A 19640-nucleotide genomic window follows, 5' to 3' on the forward strand; every position below is an offset into this window, starting at 1 on the left:
ATGCTGTGGGAGCAAAGAACAGTACAGAGGAGGTGTGTTCCTTTACCTTAACTCAGGGGTCCCCAAACTGCAGCCCCCTGAGGCCATTTATCCAGCCTCCACTGCACTTCCGGAAGGGGCACCTCTTTCACTGGTGGTCAGTGAGAGGAGCACATTGACCATCTCATTAGCCAAAAGCAGGCTCATAGTTCCCATTGAAATACTGGTCAGTCTGTTGATTTAAATTTACTTGTTCTTTATTTTAAATATTGTATTTGTTCCCATTTTGTTTTTTTACTTTAAAATAAGATACGTGCAGTGTGCATAGGAATTTGTTTCTAGTTGTTTTTTTTTTGTTGTTTTTTTTTTTGTATTTTTCTGAAGCTGGAAACGGGGAGAGAGTCAGACAGACTCCCGCATGCGCCCCACCGGGATCCACCCGGCACGCCCACCAGGGGCAACGCTCTGCCCACCAGGGGGCGATGCTCTGCCCCTCCGGGGCGTTGCTCTGCCGAGACCAGAGCCACTCTAGCGCCTGAGGCAGAGGCCAAGGAGCCATCCCCAACGCCTGGGCCATCTTTGCTCCAATGGAGCCTTGGCTGCAGGAGGGGAAGAGAGAGACAGAGAGGAAGGAGGGGGGGTGGAGAAGCAAATGGGCGCTTCTCCTGTGTGCCCTGGCCGGGAATCGAACCTGGGTCCCCCGCACACCAGGCCGACGCTCTACCGCTGAGCCAACCTGCCAGGGCCTATAGTTTTTTTAATAGTCCGGCCCTCCAATGGTCTGAGGGACAGTGAACTGGCCCCCCTGTGTAAAAAGTTTGGGGACCCCTGCCTTAACTTCTAGAATCATTATAGTTTCCCTGAAGAACTGACATTTAACCTGAGACCCCTAGGATATTTAGGATTAGCCAGCAAGGTGGAGAAGCAAAGAAAGACTCAATAAAGGTGGTATAGTACACAGGGGCCAAATTATGTGGAATTTCATACACCATTATAAAGAATTTGAGAATTTAACCTAATGATAATAGGAGGTCACTGAAGAATTCAGCAGGACAGAGGATTAGGTTCCCAACAGATATTTAGAAGTTTAGCCTGACCATGGTAATTCCATCTTTCTGATCACCTGTTATCAGGTTCAGCCCCTTTATGACTCATAAGTAAAAGTGTGCTAGGGCTACATTTAAGACAGATGTCCTAGCTCCTATAAAATGAACTCTTCTTTCTGTAACTATCCCTAGGTCTAGATATGGTTTCCCAAACTGAACAGCCATCTTGCAACCATTAGAGGAACTTCAGAATAAAGCTAAGGTGATGTACTGGACAAAGAAAAGTCCGTCCTTTGGCAGCCTGGTGGTCACAACAACCTCTCCAAAGCAGTTCCAATCATATAACGGTGGTAAAAGCTGGACTGGGAAGAAGAAAACAAAAGGAAAGACAATGCTTTTGATGAGTGTTCAGAAAGGACAAAGATTTTTTTTTTTTTTTTGTATTTTTCTGAAGCTGGAAACGGGGAGAGACAGTCAGACAGACTCCCGCATGCACCCGACCGGGATCCACCCGGCACGCCCACCAGGGGCGATGCTCTGCCCCACCTGGGGGCGTCGCTCTGTTGCGACCAGAGCCACTCTAGCACCTGGGGCAGAGGCCAAGGAGCCATCCCCAGCGCCCGGGCCATCTTTGCTCCAATGGAGCCTCGGCTGCGGGAGGGGAAGAGAGAGACAGAGAGGAAGGAGAGGGGGAGGGGTGGAGAAGCATTTGGGCGCCTCTCCTGTGTGCCCTGGCCAGGAATCGAACCCGGGACTTCTGCACGCCAGGCCGACGCTCTACCACTGAGCCAACCGGCCAGGGCCCAAAGATTATAAAGGGGAGAAAAGAACACCAGAACAGCAGGTGTAGCGTTGAGAAAACATTTTTGTTGTGTTTATTTTGTAATGATAGATGTCTGATTACATTTGAATGTAAATAAGAGACAGTACAGAAAAGGATTAAAATAAAATAGGTGAGGGTTTTCTTGAGTAAATAAATAAAAGATTTATGTGTACATGAAGAGAATGACAAAAATGAGATAGTGAGTGCAGATTTGCAGACCTGGAGTACTTCCCACATGATGCAATCTCTTCTCTGAAGAAAAAGAGTCCAAAGTGGACTACAAGAGTGGGGACAGGGGTTGAGGAAAGTAAAGAAAGTTCAGTAAGTATTACAGAAAGTGGAAGTTGAACTGAACAGGGAAATAAAGTATGACTGAGAGCCCAGATGGCCATCTATGTTGGTTTTCACAAACCTACTCACAGGGTTAACAACCAGCTCTCTCCAGTTTCCCGCCAGTGAATAGGCAAGGAGAGTGTGAGGGTAAATTCATTCAGCATTTGGGTTCTGCCTATACCATATTTGCACTGAAAAGAGAAATGGGCACTTATTTGTCTACCTATACGCACTTATGTGACCTACCTTATGCACAAATTGTACATACTAGATATTATAAAGATATTTTAAATGTCAATGTTTTTAGGTCAAGGAAGTGGGAAGATAATTATATGTATAAAGTAATAATAAAAGCTAACAGAATAAGAACTAGCTGAGGCAAACTTTAAATGCTATAGAAGTTAAATTAAGGGACCGATCACTGTGGCTAGCAATAAGATAAAAGCTGAAAGTTGACAGATATCTCACATGCCGACAAATTTTAAATGAAATTTTAAGTTACTGGTAACAACTTCAGTATTGGGGGTGGAATGATGGGGGGGGATACTTAAGAAAAAGTTATAAAATAGTACTTATACAACCAATACTATTTTTATACATATAAAAAAACACATTAAAACAATAAAAAAAATGGCTGAAGTAAAAGTTCACTTAGGGAAACAGGACATAACACTAGAAAGTTAGGCAACTAAATCCAGGCTTCAGAATATTGTATTGTGAATGACAGGATTATAATTCATAGGAAAAGAAATGAGTGAGGAGAGATTTATAATTACTTCATTTTACTGCCTAGTAGCCTATTCCAGTGCAGGGAGAGAACCTGAATGAAGAAGCCTGTGACTTCCTCAAGTTCAGGAGCCCAGTGCCAGGTTTTCAGTTTAGCATTTCAGTTGGAAGAATCCAAACTTTAACCCAATTACTTTCTATGAATCAGACTTGAGATCCTCTTCCTTTCCTATTATTTATAATATTTAGGATTAGTCTATGAAATGGTACCTTTACTTAAAAACAAATACTAACTCATACTAGCATACCCATTTAACATTTCCACTGTTCCTCAAGGAAAAATTTTGTAACAATATTCTATTTAGGCTCTGGCTGTTTAGCTCAGTCAGTTAAGAGCATCATCCAGAAACAACAAGGCTGAGGTTTGACCCACAGTCAGGGCACACATGGAAAGCAACCAAAAAATGCATGACTGAGGAGAACAAATGCCTTATTTTCCCCTCTCCTCCCTCCCTCTTTCTTTCTAAAACAATCAATAAAAATTAAGCACTGGCCAGATAGCTCAGTTGGTTGGAGCATTATTCCAGAGTGTGGAGGCTGCCAGTTCAATCCCCGGTCAGGGAAGGCAGGAGCAAAATGTTCCTATCTACCTTTGGGCTCAAGCCAGAGACCATGGAGTCATGTCTATTATCCCACACTCAAGCCAGATACCCTGCAGCATTCGAGCTGGTAAGCCCACGCTCAAGCCGGATGAGCCCGTGATCAGGCTGGTGACCTTGGGGTTTTGAATCTGGGTCCTCAGTGTCCCAGGCCAATGCTCTATCCACTGTACCACCACCAGATTAGGCAATAAATAAAATCTTAAAGAAAAAAAACACACAATGAGATATTACCTCACTCCTGTCAGAATGGCTATCATCAATAAATCAAGTGTTGGCAAAGGTGTGGAGAAAAGGGAATGCTGTGCACTGTTGGTGATAATGCAGACTGCTGCAGTACTATGGAAAGCAGTATGAAGTTCTCTCAAAAATTTTGAAAGGGATTTGCTTTTTGACCCAGCAATCCCACTTCTGGGAATATATCCTAAGAATCCCAAAATACTAATTGAAAAGAATAAATGCACTCTATGTTCACTGCAGTGTTATTTACAATAGCAAAGGTCTGGAAACAGCCAAGTATCCATCAGTAGATAAGTGAGTAAAAGAGCTGTGGTACATTTACATAATGGAATACTACACAGCCATAAAAAAGGAAAACTTACCTTTTGCAACAGCATGAATGGAGCTGGAGATCATTATGCTAAGTGAAATATGTCAGAGAAAGAAAAGAGCCATATGATTTCACTCATAGGTGGAATCTAATGAACAAAATGAATTAACAAGCAAAACAGAAAGACTCATACAGAGAGTAGGCTGACAGATGTTGAATGGGGGAGGGTGTGATGGGGGAAAGAATAGAGCAAATAAGAACCAAAAACTAAAAAAAATTAAAAAATAAACCTCATGGACATGGACTACAGTGTGGAGACTGTGGGGGAAGGAGAGGAGGGTACGGGGGTGATAAACAGTGATGGATGAAGACTTAACTTGGGAAGGTGAACACAGTATACAGATGTGTTGTAGAACTGGATACCTGAAACCTGTATAATTGTGTTAAACAGTGTCACCTCAATAAATTTTTTAAATTGTGGAACTTTTTTTTTTGGTGACAGAGACAGAGAGAGGGACAGATAGGGACAGACAGACAGGAAGGGAGAGAGATGAGAAACATCAATTCTTCATAGTGGTACCTTATCGTTCACCAATTGCTTTCTCATATGTGCCTTGGCAAGGGGGGGGGGGAACTACAGCAGAGCAAGTGATCCCTTGTTCAAGCCAGCGACCTTGGGCTCAAGCCAGTGACCTTGGATTTCAAGCCAGCTACCATGGGGTCATTTCTATGATCCCACACTCAAGCCGGTGACCTCGGGGTTTCAAACCAGGGTCCTCTGCATCCCAGGTCAACGTTCTATCTACTGTGCCACCACCTGGTCAGGCAAAAAAATTGTGGAACTTTAAAAAAATAGAGCCCAGATCCATCTCCAGAGACTGTGATTTAATTGTTTTTGTTAAGGACAAAAAAGATCATTCAGACAGTCATGATTGAGAATTAGTGTATACAAAGGGTATTCTAGGCCACTCTTGGTTTCTCATGTGTCAGCTAGAATCCCAAAGAATTTCTTTAAAAGAATTCAATCCAAATACTAAGGCTCACCACAGTATATTTTTCATCACCTTTTGTTTAAAATATGCTAATTAACCAAGAAAAGTCTAACTTTAAACTGGATTGGTGGTTGTTCAGCTTCTAATTCATTTGAAAATCACGGAGACTAAAGCTAGTATCCTAAGAAAATAAAATTTAACTTTATAATTATTCATATGGAAGTTCCTTAACTGAAACAACTGAACATGAATATTGATCAAAAGCAAAAGACTTCCCAACATTGTGTATAGAATGTATATGTGCAAAATAATAAAATAGGAACGATATTTCAAAATAATATATACCAGGAATTTTGACGCAATACTAAATGTGATATTTTTAAACATAAATATGTTAAATTTTAAGTACAGTAGAAAAATAAATCACCTTAAACTTTACAACCTCCATGACTTCTAATAATGTGTATACACACACACACAGCTCACAAAAATTAGAGGATCAGGGAACGTGCAGATACTCCAGTACTTTCAGCATTTTGTACAGTGCATTTTCACTAATAAAAAAGTTAGTTTTGTATCTCATCTGCATAATCGAACAACTTTCTTTGGCTTGTCATTTGCTTTTGTTTAATTAAAAAATATCAAATGCTTTTTTTATTGCTTCATATTCATTTTGAAATATCCCCTAATTTTTGTGAGCAGCGTATTTTAAAAAGCTCATAAAATCTTTTAAATGTCATTTATGGAAATTCCAAAAAATTTTGTCTCACTTGTTTCTGATGAAAGAACTGGTCAAACTAGGTATATTTTACATTAATTTAAGAAGGGTTCTATGTCAAAAATCAAAATTAAGGACTGTATCTCCTACACATTTCTTAGATGCAGTTTTGGGAGGAAATTAAAAAATCAGCAGATAAACCAGTCTATAAAAAAACTAAAAAGTTCATAATGGCTTTTAAGTTGAGTTTCTCCATGCTTAGCCTTCTTTAAAAGAATTTCTTTTTAACAAACCTTTCCATAACTAATTAATGAGAAAAACACATTTAATATGTAACATCTCCACTGGTGTGAATCTAAATGCTACAACTCAACTGATCTATTTCTCTTTTCACCATATGCTTCTCATATTTTAGATGATGGTAAACATGTACTGAACTCTGAAGCCTTCACACTTAAAGCAACTTTCAAAAATTAGTTATTTCAATCCAAACTGAACTTATTCATATTCAGCACAGGGAATGCTAAAGTATTCCTCAAGACAATGACTCCCCTTCTCATACAGCAAGAACACTTTCGTGTTAACTCCAAATATTTGAAAATATTCCTCTTCTATATATTTACATAAATATTAAAGTTGGAGGTTCCTCCACTCCCACCCTATGCCAAGTAACTTCATAATACAAGCTGCCAAAAGTGATAGCAAGAAAATGAGCCAAGTACAGTATATAGATGCTTGTACTTAAGTTTACCAGTGAAACTGGAATTAAAGCAGAACTTTATGAACATTCTGATCACCAGGAGGTCTCAAATACTCCTTTTTCTTTCCACCTCTTACTTTTGTAAAAAGATTGACCTTGGTTATACATTCTTTTATTATCCTTCACTTTGGCAGCCTTGTAAGTAAATGTGCATTTGGAAGACGAGTATGTATCAAATCCGTACAAAGATCCAAGGACTTTGGTAGTCATACACTTGAATTCAAATATTCACTTGATCCTGTATCCTGTGTGACCTCAGGCACTGGTAACCTCATCCTCCTCAGTCTGCTCTGTTTTTGTTTTGTTTTTCAGGGACAGAGAGAGTCAGAGAGATAGACAGGGACAGGCAGATGGGAACGGAGATGAGAAGCATCAATCATTAGTTTTTCGTTGTGACACCTTAGTTGTTCATTGATTGCTTTCTCATATGTGCCTTGACCGCGGGCCTTCAGCAGACCGAGTAACCCCTTGCTCAAGCCAGCGACCTTGGGCTCAAACCAGATAAGCCCATACTCAAGCTGGCGACCTCGAGGTCTTGAACCTGGGTCCCCCACATCCCAGTCTGACGCTCTATCTACTGTGCCACCACCTGGTCAGGCCTGAGTATGTTCTCTTATGATAAGTTATAGAACACTTATAATTGTGCTATAGTACTGTAATTTATCATATAATCATACTGTAATACTTCCTTCACGTTGTTGTGAGGAAGAAACAGAGTGTGAAAATTGCCTAGTATAGTAGGTGTGCTCAGTAAATGACACCTTAAAAAAATGGTGCTGCCACAAGCAATATTTATGATGAAACTCATCTTTCTAAAAACTGCTTACACAGACTTCTAAAAGGGATCTATGTGCCACACAGTCAAATTAAAATGTATTTATGCCCTTTTAAAAAACAGCATTTTAATTCCAATTGTGAGATCTCCCAATCTCAATAAAAATCCATTTAAAAATATTTGGATATATCATTCTTCAGTGTTTACATGATAAATGCTTGAACAAGGAAAGAAGAATCTTCCTACTCTTTAATCTTTTAAATTTACTAGCATACAAGTAGATCAGCCTAGAAAAAAATATCAAAAACTTTAAATGGGTCTATCGTTCACTTAAATGTTTAGAAAATACCTGGAAAACATAAATATTACTAATCATAACAATGCTTTTAAAAGATGATCATGTGCATGGCCTGACCTGTGGTGATACAGTGGATAAAATGTTGACCTGGAACGCTGAGGTCACCGGTTCAAAACCCTGGGCTTGCCTGACCAGGCGGTGGCGCAGTGGATAGAGCGTTGGACTGGGATGCAGAGGACTCAGGTTCGAGACCTCGAGGTCGCCAGCTTGAGCACCGGCTCATCTGGTTTGAGCAAAAAGCCCACCAGCTTGAACCCAAGGTCACTGGCTCCAGGAAAGGGTTACTTGGTCTGCTGAAGGCCCTAGGTCAAGGAACATATGAGAAAGCAATCAATGAACTAAGGTGTTGCAACGCGCGATGAAAAACTAATGACAGATGCTTCTCATCTCTCTGTTCCTGTCTGTCTGTCCCTGTCTATCCCTCTCTCTGACTCTCTGTCTCTGTAAAAAACAAAAACAAAACAAAACAAAAAACCCTGGGCTTGCCCAGTCAAGGCACATATGGGAGTTGATGCTTCCTGCTCCTCCCCCCCTCCTTTATTTGCGCGCGCACTCTCTCTCCCCCCTCTCTAAAATGAATAAAATCTTTTTAAAAAATTAAAAATTGGGACAGTATATGTAGAGAAATTTTCACAGTGGCTGAAAAATGGTAAACATACAATATGTGACACATATCACCATGAGACTTTTGTGTAATAAATCTGTGGATACCACATTTCTGAAATCAAAACCAGAGGAGGGCATACCACTGATAAGAAGAACCTTCAGATCACTAATGATCTTCACAATCACTGCACCAAAGTAGATTTAAATCTGACAATGCCAGTTCAAGGAAGTACTGAAAGGTATCATGAAAGAGATAAAGGCAGGAATTAAACTCACATCAGTTATCTTTTACTTCTTGTCAAAATTCTTAGTTAACCCCTAGCCAGGTAGCTCATTTGGTTTAAGCATAGTCCCAAAACACCAAAGTTACAGGCTCAATCCCTGGTCAGGAGGGGGCACATACAAGAATCAACCAAGGAATGCATAAATGGATACAGCAACAAATCGATGTTTCTCGCTTTCTCTCCCACTTTCTGTAAAATCAATCAGTAAATAGAAATTTGGGGTGAAAAAAAAAACACTAGTGAAAATGTTGGTGAGGGTTAGTTCCACAATGATCAGATGAAGGGTGCCAAGCAGCATTTCTTTTAGAAAGCCCATCTGCTTCAAGCAAATATAAAACATACAACCTGAAGCAGTTATAGATCGGATGACAGAAGTGGCAAAAGACAAAAATATTAATTTAAAGCTAATGGCTAAAATAATGCTCAGACTAAGTACTTCAATTACCAGTATTTTTCATCAAATATGAAGAAGTAATGGCAGGCAGCTGCTAGAGCCTGAGATGAGGGAAGATAAGGAGTTAAGTGTTTAATGGGTATGGAGTTTGTTTTACTGGATGAAAAGAACTATGGAGTGAATGATGGTGATGGTTGCACAACAGTGTTACCGTATTTAATATCACCAAACTGTACACTTAAACGTGATTAAGGTGGCAAATTTTATGTTCTGCTTATTGTACCACAAAAGTTAAAAAAAAAATGATAGCAAGATCCTTAAAATTGGTTCAAGTAAATGAGTCCCAAGGAATATAAATGCTTATTTTCTAACCTTCTGAGATAAAGAGAAAAGAGATTCAGAGGTATGCTCTGAGTCAAGCTCAAATTAGTAAAACAAGGAATATGTGAGTATGCCATCCTGTAATTTCAGAGCTTCCCACTTTTCCACACTAATTAGTTTATTATTAACACTGAGTTTGACCTAAATGAACTGAATTATTAAAAGTCATTTTGAATCAAACTTATAGTGCAATTTCTATAATTTTTCAGATGAAGAAACTGAGACCAGGCACGACGACAAGTTTAAGTAATTTGCTTAAAACCACTTGACTAGTAAATGACAGAGGTGAGATTTAGACCCAAGCCATCTGACCTCTACTTTGCTACTTTTCTAATCTAACGACAAAATATATATATATATATTTAATCACCCTATAAAAAGTCCAAGTTAAGGTTTTAACTATCATAAGTGAAAAGTTTTTAACTATCTTAAGTCTGACTGTCCTTTTTCTCAAATATTTTTCTAGATACATCCTCTTTGCTTAAATGTTTTCCATGTGGAAGTCAACTGAAGGATGTTAATGGTAGGTTTAAAAAAATCTGATGTCAGAGGTTAGGGCTTTAAGCAGTATTAGACTGCATTTGAGACTTCATTACAAATATTAAAATTCTTAATTAGCTTCAGTTATTGTCTCAAGGTATGCCAAAGGGTATGTTATACTCTATGTGAACAACCCTTAAATGAAAAGGGGGGTAGGGTTACAAAAGGGTGAGAGTTCAGATAAACACATGCTCAATTCAGGGAAACATACAAGATGACATCCACTCAATGTACCAACTTAATGATATCCTAGGAACATTTAGGATGAACAAAGAAGCTAAACATTAACATTTTTAACTGATTTTTTCCTGTTAAGATGAAGCACTTACATGTATGTTTATCTACATACCTTATACACACAGGTAACCGCAAAAATAAATCACCTAGTTACAGAATGTAAAAGGGAGATTCAGTTTTCTAATGAAAAGCATTTATGGCAAAAAAAAAAAAAAAAAAAAGTATCATGTAAAATATAGAAATCCTCTGTTAACCAGGGGTAGAGTTAAGCAAGAAAAATACTTTGGTTGTCATAATCACATCCCGTATCTTCTAATCCTTGATTCTCTAGCCTGGTTATCTTAAAAAGAGTCCAACAAAATAATGACTGTAACCAAAGACAAGGAAAATCACGCATCCGTACAGAATTTGTATTTTATCTCCTGCTTGTAAAAATTAGAATTCCGAAAATCAAAGGTGACCTTGCTAACCAAAAAGCACTCAAAATTTTAAAGTACAACCAAAACTATCTCCCTGATCACTTCAAACCACAATTAGAATCAATGACTCCCCCCAAAAAAAGCCTGAAAAGGTTATGTATGCATCCCATAATTACCACACTACATTTCCTAGTTTAAAAGAAAATAAGTGAAAGTACTTTTTGCGTTTCCACAGATTAAATTATCTTTAAGCACGCCCGTGCCTCCATGGGATGCAGAACACCTGGGTGAGGCAGACCAGAGGAGCCAGTACCCAAACCTCAAGAGTCGGATAGGTCCCTCCAACCAACAGGCAACAGTCCGTGAACAGGCTACCTGAGCACCCTGCTTTAAGCTCACAGACATACCATTTACAGTATGTGCAGACCCGGCACCATGGACACTAGTCAGAAACCACACTAACCCAGGGCACCACGGTACCACGCGAACATTGGACAGTAGGCCCATACCGGGCACCATGAGCACAGTATACGTAACACCGAACCCCACGGACACACCGGATATCACAAGCACAGCACAAGTAACACCAGGAGGCATACACAATCGGGAACACTGGGTATCATGCCCACACTCATAAATAATACCTCCGGGCGCCATGGACACCCCGTACATACCACCGGGCGCCACGCACACACTGAGCACCACACACGCCCGGCACCATCCCCACACCGTAAAGCGCCTTCACGGCTGGCCCCGGTCAGAGGCGTGAGGGAAGCCCACGTGGAAGTTGGGGCGCCCCAGGAGCCGCGGTACCGCAGCGGCTCTCCAGCCGCCCGTGGAGTGGCAGATCCTGCATGCAGCCCCAAAGGCCTGGAGGACCTGCTGAGGCGAGGCGGCGGCGGCCGCGCTGCCAGGGGTTCCCAACCCCGGAGGATGCGGGCCAAGCCTCGTCTGGATCCCCGGCTGGGGGACCGCCCGCCCAGCCTCGGTCAAGGCTCCTAAACCACGAACAGCGACAGCAAACGCCCCCTCCCGCTCTCCTCACACTCACAGGGCCGCGTTCCCGCGGACCCCGAATCGCGGCCGCGGGCCCCAAGGCCTGGCCGCCCGCGGAGAGCGGGCCTGGCGTGCGACGCTCACGCGACACCCCGGCTTCCTGGCCCGAGTAGGCCCCGCGCGGTCTCCCTCTTCCGAGCCTCCCCTCCCAGCCCGCCGTAGGCGAGGGGAGGTCGACGACACAGCCGCAAGCCCCGGGCCGCCGCACACAAAGCTCCGCAGGCAACTCGGGGCCATTCGCGACAGGGGGAGCAGCCGTTACCCCCGCAAGGAACCCGAGAGCCTGCAGCCGGGCCCGGCTCCACAAAGCTCGGCGCCAACGCCACGGACGCCCCGCCCGCGCCCCCAAGCCCGGCGAGGAGGCTTTCCGTACCATTATGCTCCGGTCCTCGCCGCCGCCGCGATGCGTGTCCGCCCTCCCGCTTCGCGCCCCGCCAGCCCCGCAGCAGCCGCCGCCGCCGCCGCCTCCTCCCCGGTCTGAGACGCGCGGGGGGGCGGGGGGAACGGCGGCCTCCCCCCCCCCCCGTCCCCGTGGGCTCGCTCTCCCCGGCTCTCCACCGCCCTCCTCGCCGGCTCCGCGGGCTCAGCCTCTCGCTCTCCCCACCGCCCTCGTCGCCGGCTCCGCGGGCCAGGCCTCTCCGGCGTCTCCCCGCCGCCCTCCTCCCCAGTTCCATGGGCCGAGCCTCGCACTCTACCCGCCGTCTCCCCGCCGCCCTCCGGCCGCTCGGCCCTTCAGGGCGCCATGTTTACAGCCCGCACCTCAGCAAAATGCGAGGGAAGGCGCAGAGGCCGCTGGGCCGGCCGGGCTGGGGACGCGGAGGCGCCACCGCCGGGACTTACGGGGTCTCCTCGCCGAGCGGCGGGCCCGGGCGGCGCGGGAAGTTGGGACGCCGCCACAGGGAAAGTTTCCGTCCTCCGAAGACGCGGCGCTTCTCACATGGCGGTGTGCGCACGGGCAGCCGCCGCCGCCTCCTCCACCTCCGCCCGCCCCCGGACTTTATTGTGCGGCGCCCGCCGCGCCGTGCGTTGGGCTCCGGCTCCCTCCCGGCAGCGGGCGCCGTGCACGCCCACACCCACCTTCCCTCAGTCCTGTCCGCGGCGCCTCTGCTCGAATTTGTTCCAGCATATTCTCACATCGCCGCACATGCACTTCACATCCACACACGTGGAAGCTACGTACATGCCGGCGCGCGGGCGCGGAGCGGCGCACAAAGGTCCCGGCCCGCATTGTTCCGCGCACGGCCCGCGCGGCTTGGCGGCGTCTGCCCGCGTCCGGCTCAAGGCGGAGGGACGTGTTTTATCGCGTGCAGCGAACCAAATTGAGGTCTCTTTACGAGGCATTAATTTTTACGTTAACAAAATTGGGAAAGTGACTTCAGTATCTTTTCAATTCTATCGTCAAAAAGACTTGCAGGGCTATGCTAATTCTTAATTCTATACGTACATAATAAGACTTCAAAAAGAATAGGGCCAAACATTGTCAATTAGGCAAAAACACTACAAATTTGTGTAAAGAGAACTGGGTTATCTTTTCTAGTTTGTAATTCTAGCTCTAACTAGAGAAAACTCAATACAGTATGAGGTTTAAGAAAATCTTGAAGATAAGCATACTTTCAGAGTCTACATATTTTCCCTAATGACCTTTCTCGGCTAGGAGTTTGAATGAAAGACCTATCAGCCAAAATTTCCTACTCTGATTCTTGTTGGACACTACCTAAAAATCATTGGAAAGAGACTGTCCAAGAAATGTTGGGATTCTAATCCAATTCATCAGTCTTCTTTCATAGCTCGTCTCTGAGACTCAGAATTTAGAAATGGGTGATACTTGAGATGTGCTATGATGTATTCTACTCAAAGAAGCAGTCTTTCAGCCATCCATCACCCTGGTTTTGATGTATCCCAGAGAGTTGTTGGTTATCTCAAGGGGATATCCCAAAATGATTTTAACTCATTTTAATTTTTCAAGTAAGTAAAACTCAGCAAAGAGGTTAAAATGTGTCAGATAAAAGGAAGCCAGATCTGGTTTGAATGCTGGACCAGGAATTCTAACAATAAACAGCTTTAAGTAAATCACCCTATTTTTTTTTTTGTTATTTTTTAAAATAGAGGACTTATGGGTCCATATATTTCACTTAGGCAACTCAAGTGAAACAACATCATATATGTAAAAAAAGAAAGCTTACTTTTTAAGAAAGAAAGGACCGTGTAGTTCTACATTTTTCTCCAATTAAATGTTTAAGCATAATTTCAGTTTTTACACTCAGATACAATCTCTCGTTCTAATGTAAATTAGAAAGCTTATCCCGCCTGACTGTGGTGGCGCAGTGGATAAAGCGTCGACCTGGAAATGCTGAGGTCGCCGGTTCAAAACCCTGGGCTTGCCTGGTCAAGGCACATATGGGAGTTGATGCTTCCAGCTCCTCCCCCCTGTCTCTCTCTCCTCTCTCTCTGTCTCTCTCTCTCTCTTTCCCCCTCTCTCTCCTCTCTAAAATGAATAAATAAAATAAAAATTTTAAAAAAAAAAAAAAAAAAAAAAGAAAGCTTATCCCTAAATTTCCTATTGCTTTTGCCTAGAATTTAAATCTTGACTCTATTTTCTCTTCAGAACAGTTTTATTTAACTCATTACCCCTCAGCTGATTGAATATGTGGGAGAGAAAGCAGTCAAGGGGCCAGTGGTTTGGGGTTGAGAGTTGGGAGGAGGCCCAGAACACCAAATTGTTATTTTCATATAATTTAGATTATATATTTTATCTGCAAGATTGAAGGAGAAGGCAAGGGGCAGAGATGTCAGGAAAAGAAAGAGACCACAAGGAATGGTGTCAACTCAAATGATTTGGAGACTTAGAACCACTCAAAAAAGGACCCCCATACAAAAATCCTAATTCTTCCCTAACCCTATCCAACATTCTCTACACTTAACTCAATCAGATTTTTTTTTCCAGATTTGGCTTTAAGAAATATGTAAATAGAGAAAGCATGGATTAGTCAACAAACTGGTGTGGAAACTTTGTTTCTTTAAAAAATAAACCAAGGCCTTGTTGGGTTAGCTCAGTTGGTTAGAGCATGAGCCTAAAACACCAAGGTTGCAGGTTCTATCCCCAGTCAGGGCACATAGGGAAACAACCAATGAATGCACAACTAAGTGGAACAACAAATGAATGTGTTGTCTCTCTCTCTTTCTCTCTCTCCCTCTCCCCCTTGTTTTCTCTGTCTCTCTAAACGTAGTCAATAAAAACAAAACAAAACACCAAATTATGTACTACTCACAATAATTAGAGGGTATTTCAAAATTAATATAAAGCAATAAAATATCCCCTAATTTTTGTGAGCAGTATATCTTTATCTTACACTACACACTTAAAAAAATAACCCAGATGACTTAAATAACACTGGGGAACAATTTTTTTTTTTCATTTTCTGTTGCATGAGGTTTTAGAAATTCTTCTATATATTTCTGCATTGCTGATTCCAAATCTGAAATCTGTCTTTTGGTGCACGTTCTAGTTTTTATGCAATTTTAATTTCTTTTTGTTACACTTAATGGCATGCATAGGTTTTTAAATTGGAGTTAAAGGACAACGACTCTTGGATTGAACATAACCACAAGGCAATTAATGTTTTACAAACATCACTTTTACATAATTGTAGTTGTTTTTAAATGTAAAAAATTATTATCTGATAAAAACACCCTCTTATTTTGTTTTAAAATTGAATCATGGCTTCTTCAAGTAGGCGTAAATGTAAGAATAGTCGTGACACCTTCTGTTATATATGTAGCTGTTACACACTTCAAGGTAAAAGGCACAATATTTCATCTTTTTTGACACTTACATATATTGCCTATTTTCAAGTTCCCCTTGGCGATCAAGACAAGAATTGGGCTCCTCATATTGTGTGTCATAATTGTGAGGAAATGCTTTGTGATTGGACAAAAGGAAAATGTAAAGGAATGCCTTTTGGTATTCCCATGGTTTGGCGTGAACCTAAGGGTGACAGCAGTGACTGTTATTTCTGTCTGATCCACACAAAGGGCATCGGCAAGAAAAAACGGCATATGATCGCATATCCTAATATTCCTTCAGCAATACAACCTATCCCACACTCTGAGACACTCCTGGTTCCAGTTTTTAGTGGTTTTATTTCTTTTAAGGACAAAGAAAGTGAACATGGTGATCAAGTGTATTTTGATAAGATGCATAGGAAATGGTTGTAGAATCTGAAGGGTCTTCGTCTGATGCCAAGCACTCATTAAGCCCTCAGCAGTTTAGCCAGCCCAAATTGAATGACTTAGTAAGAGATTTGGGCCTGTCAAAGAAAGCAGCTGAGTTTTAACCTCCAGGCTTCAAGAAAATAATGTACTTTAAGCTAAAGTATCCCATTTCAGGAAGCATGAACAAATTTTTGTGGACTTTTTTTATGAAGACAAACACTTTGTTTACTGTCATGATATCAGTAGTCTTGTCAGCCAGCTAGGTGTTACCACTTATAGTCCAACAGAATGGTGGCTATTTCTTGACATCTCTAAATGGAGTCTGAAATGTGTTCTCCTACACAACGGTAATGTTTATGCAGTGGTTCCAATTGGTTATTCAACTCATCTGCGAGAAGATTATAACGACATAAAAATTGTCCTCGACTTTCTGAAGTATGAGGAGCATAACTGGATCATTTGTGTGGATCTTAAAATGGTAAAAATCCTGCTAGGACAACAAAGAGGTTTCACAAAGTATCCTTGCTTTCTGTGTTTGTGGGATAGCCAAGTTCAGGAGAAACACTGGACACAGAAGGAGTGGACAAAACATGAAGCTCTGGAAGTAGGGATGCAAAATATTGTGAATGAAGCTGTAGTTAATCGAGACAAGATCATTTTTCTCCCACTTCACATCAAACTTGGCTTAATGAAGCAGTTTGTTCAGTCTCTGAATAGAGAAAGTGAATGCTTTCAACATATTATTTCTGCTTTTTCTGCCTTGTCTTTAGAGAAGACAAAAGCAGGTGTATTTGATGGACTCTCATACATGACTAAGAATTTGCCAGGATGATTAATAAGAAGGAGAAAGCAGCAATGCAGTCTTTTGTGGCAGTTACAAAGAACTTCCTTGGCAACAAAAAGCAGAAAACTATGAACTTCTGGTTCAAAGGATGCTATTGGATTTCTGTGACATTGGATATAACATGAACATTAAGATTCACTTCCTGAACAGTCACCTTGAGAAGTTTCCCAAAGATCTTGGAGCTGTTAGTGATGAGCAGACTACTGCTGGAGCATCAAACGAGATTGTCCTCAACAAGTACACAAACGCAAGAGCTACAAATGCAAATTTTTGCCTGAATAGAATTTAAATAAGTTTTGCACAAATTTTATGATTAAAATAAGTGTTTTAATATGTTCTATTTCAAAATTGTAGACAAATTCTGTAGCAATCATATTTTTAGTGTATTAGTGTATTTACTGCATTATATAAATTATTCTATTTTTACAAAGATGATGCCCAAGAGGACATTCTACTTCATTATGTTTAAACTAAATGTTGAAAATTTTACAATAAAATGAAAACCTACAATCTTGAATTGCAAAAAAACTGTAGCTTACAGAGAAAAACTAATGTCATATTCGATTTCAGCCCACTCGAATTAGGTAAGAACAAGTGTTTTTGTGGATGCAACAAAAATTGTGTTCCCCAGTGTAATATAATTGTAAAAACAGAAAGTCATTTTTCAAAGGACAGAAGAAAATATAGATGAATATTTGTAATATTGAGGGTAGAGAAGCATATCTTAAACCTTGAAGCAATAACTTTATAACAAAAGAGAAGAGTGGTAAATTTGACTATATAAAAATTTATGAAACCCTGGCCAGATAGCTCAGTTGGTTAGAGCTTTGTCCCAAGTGCAGAGGTTGCTGGGTCAATATTCAGTCAGGGCCCTCTTTCTCTCTCAGGCACATGTTCTCTCTCTCCCTCTCTCTCCACCTTCCTCTTTGGCTAAAATAAATTTTAAATAAATAAATAAACAAACAAACAAATGATACATTCAGCCCCGGCTGGATGGCTCAGTCGATTAGAGCATCATTCCGAGGTACAGAGGTTGCCAGTTCGATCCCCAATCAGGGCACATACAGGAACAGCTTAATGTTTCTCTTTCTCTCCCTCTCCCTCTCCCTCTCCCATCCTATCTCACTGAAATCAATAAATAAAAGATTTTTTAAATGTTAAGTTTATGAATTCTGTATGTCAAAAACTAATAGAGACCTACTTTTAAATATTCCCAGTAGACTTTCAACTACTACATTTTATGAGGAGTTTCTTCTAATACCCTTTCTTTCATTTTCATCACATAATTAGGACAGATTCAGATTTCTTAAGATTGGCTTAAAGAGGGCTACTTCGAAACTATGTAGAGTTGGGGTCTCTTGTTAAGTTCTGCTCTCTGAGTATTTCTGGTTTGCTAGCATGTAGCAATAAGCTCATGTACTAGCTCCTAAAAGACTATTTATTTTGCCTTTACTATTATGTTAGGTTTTATGTTTTTGCTGTGTATTAAAGGTTGAATTACATAAACTGTATGTATGCTTTATTAGAGAGCATACTCTTAAGTGTACAGTGCAGAATAACTGTGATAAAGCTTCAGCAATGCAGATAAACAGCACTTTACAGAGAAATTAGTGAGCAAAAGTGTTGTATTATCATAAGTAATGTAAACTAGTGAAGTAAACAAGTCTATTTCAGTGAGACTTGTTGCTTTTTGTTTATAGGAATTCAGGAATGCATAGCATTATTTTCTAATTTAAAGTACTAGTAATTACATTTTCAATTTACAAGAATGGTTTTTTAATAACAAATTACCTTTGTAAGGTGGGGAAGACTGTAAAAGATTAAAAGGCAAACAAACTGGGAGAATTTATATACATAAATATGGAAAAAATAAGAATTAGGGTTATAGTCTTGATTTTTATTTTATTTTATTATTTTATTTTGTGTGTGTGACAAAGACAGAGAGAGACAGAAAGAGGGACAAATAGGGACAGACAGGAAGGGAGAGAGATGAGAAGCATCAATTCTTTGTTGTGGCACCTTAGTTGTTCATTGATTGATTTCTTATATATGCCTTGACCGGGAGTGCACAGCAGACCCAGTGACCCCTTGCTCAAGCCAGCAACCTTGGGCTCAAGTTGGTGAGCTTTGCTCAAACCACATGAGCCTGTGCTCAAGCCAGTAACCTTGGGGTTTCAAACCTGGGTCCTCTGCATCCCAGTTCAATGCTCTATCCACTGTGCCACCGCCTGATCAGACTATTTTATTTTTTTAATATGTAACATTTTATGAATTTTTGTGTCATACTTGTGCAAGAGCCATGCTAATCTTCTCTGTATCGTTCCAATTTTTAGTATATGTGCAGCCAGAACTATGTCACATCAATAAGGAAAACTTCAACACCTCCTTCCTCAAAAGACAAAGGCCATGGATAATTTACAGAAGAAGGAATATAAATAATTAATAAGTATTGAAAAATGTTCATATTCACTAGTAATAAAATAACAAAACAATATAACACTGCTTTTCTTCGAATGTCAGAATTCTTCTTTATTGATAATGCTATTGAACATTCACAAAATGGACACTGTCTCCTACACTACCAGTAGGAAATTGAATTTATATAAATGCTCTTGAAATAATACCAAAGCCTTAAAAATATTCATGTCTTTGACTAAAGACGTCCACATTTAACAATTTCTCTTAATGATACCATCCAAAAGACAGGCAAATATGTGTAGAAAAGTTGTTTGTGTTCCTCCCTTCTTAAAAGCCTTCAACAATTGGCCCTGTGGCTCAGTGGATAGAGCATCAGCTGGGCATGTGGAAGTCCCAGGTTCAATCCCTGGTCAGGGCACACATGAGAGGTGATAATCTGCTTCTCTTCCCCTCCCTCTCCCCCTTCTCTCTCTTCCTTTCTCACAGCCAGTGGCTCGATAGGTTTGGGCATCAGGTCCGGGCACTGAGAT

The 19640-nt window shown here is 41.3% G+C and overlaps 1 protein-coding gene and 1 non-coding gene across 10 annotated transcripts in view; both read right to left on the bottom strand.

Moving 5' to 3' along the window:
• The window catches only part of ZMYND11 (zinc finger MYND-type containing 11), a 173058-nt gene extending 160216 nt beyond the window's left edge, over positions 1-12842 (bottom strand). For 6 of the 9 annotated variants that reach the window (XM_066279229.1, XM_066279228.1, XM_066279224.1 and 3 more), the window contains exon 1: positions 12010-12166. The gene's annotated coding sequence lies outside the window, so the exon portion shown is untranslated. Of the gene's footprint in view, positions 1-12009; positions 12167-12476; positions 12672-12713 lie in introns of those variants that run through there. The other 3 variants (XM_066279220.1, XM_066279227.1, XM_066279219.1) reach the window with 3 other exon arrangements.
• A 6099-nt stretch (positions 12843-18941) lies between these two features.
• On the bottom strand, positions 18942-19051 carry LOC136307113 (U6 spliceosomal RNA). Its single transcript, XR_010725802.1, has one exon. It is a non-coding gene; the product is annotated as a U6 spliceosomal RNA (small nuclear RNA).
• Positions 19052-19640: the final 589 nt, after the last annotated feature.

The sequence above is a fragment of the Saccopteryx bilineata genome, chromosome 5 (genome assembly GCF_036850765.1).
Source record: "Saccopteryx bilineata isolate mSacBil1 chromosome 5, mSacBil1_pri_phased_curated, whole genome shotgun sequence".
In the NCBI taxonomy this organism is placed as follows: Eukaryota; Metazoa; Chordata; class Mammalia; order Chiroptera; family Emballonuridae; genus Saccopteryx; species Saccopteryx bilineata.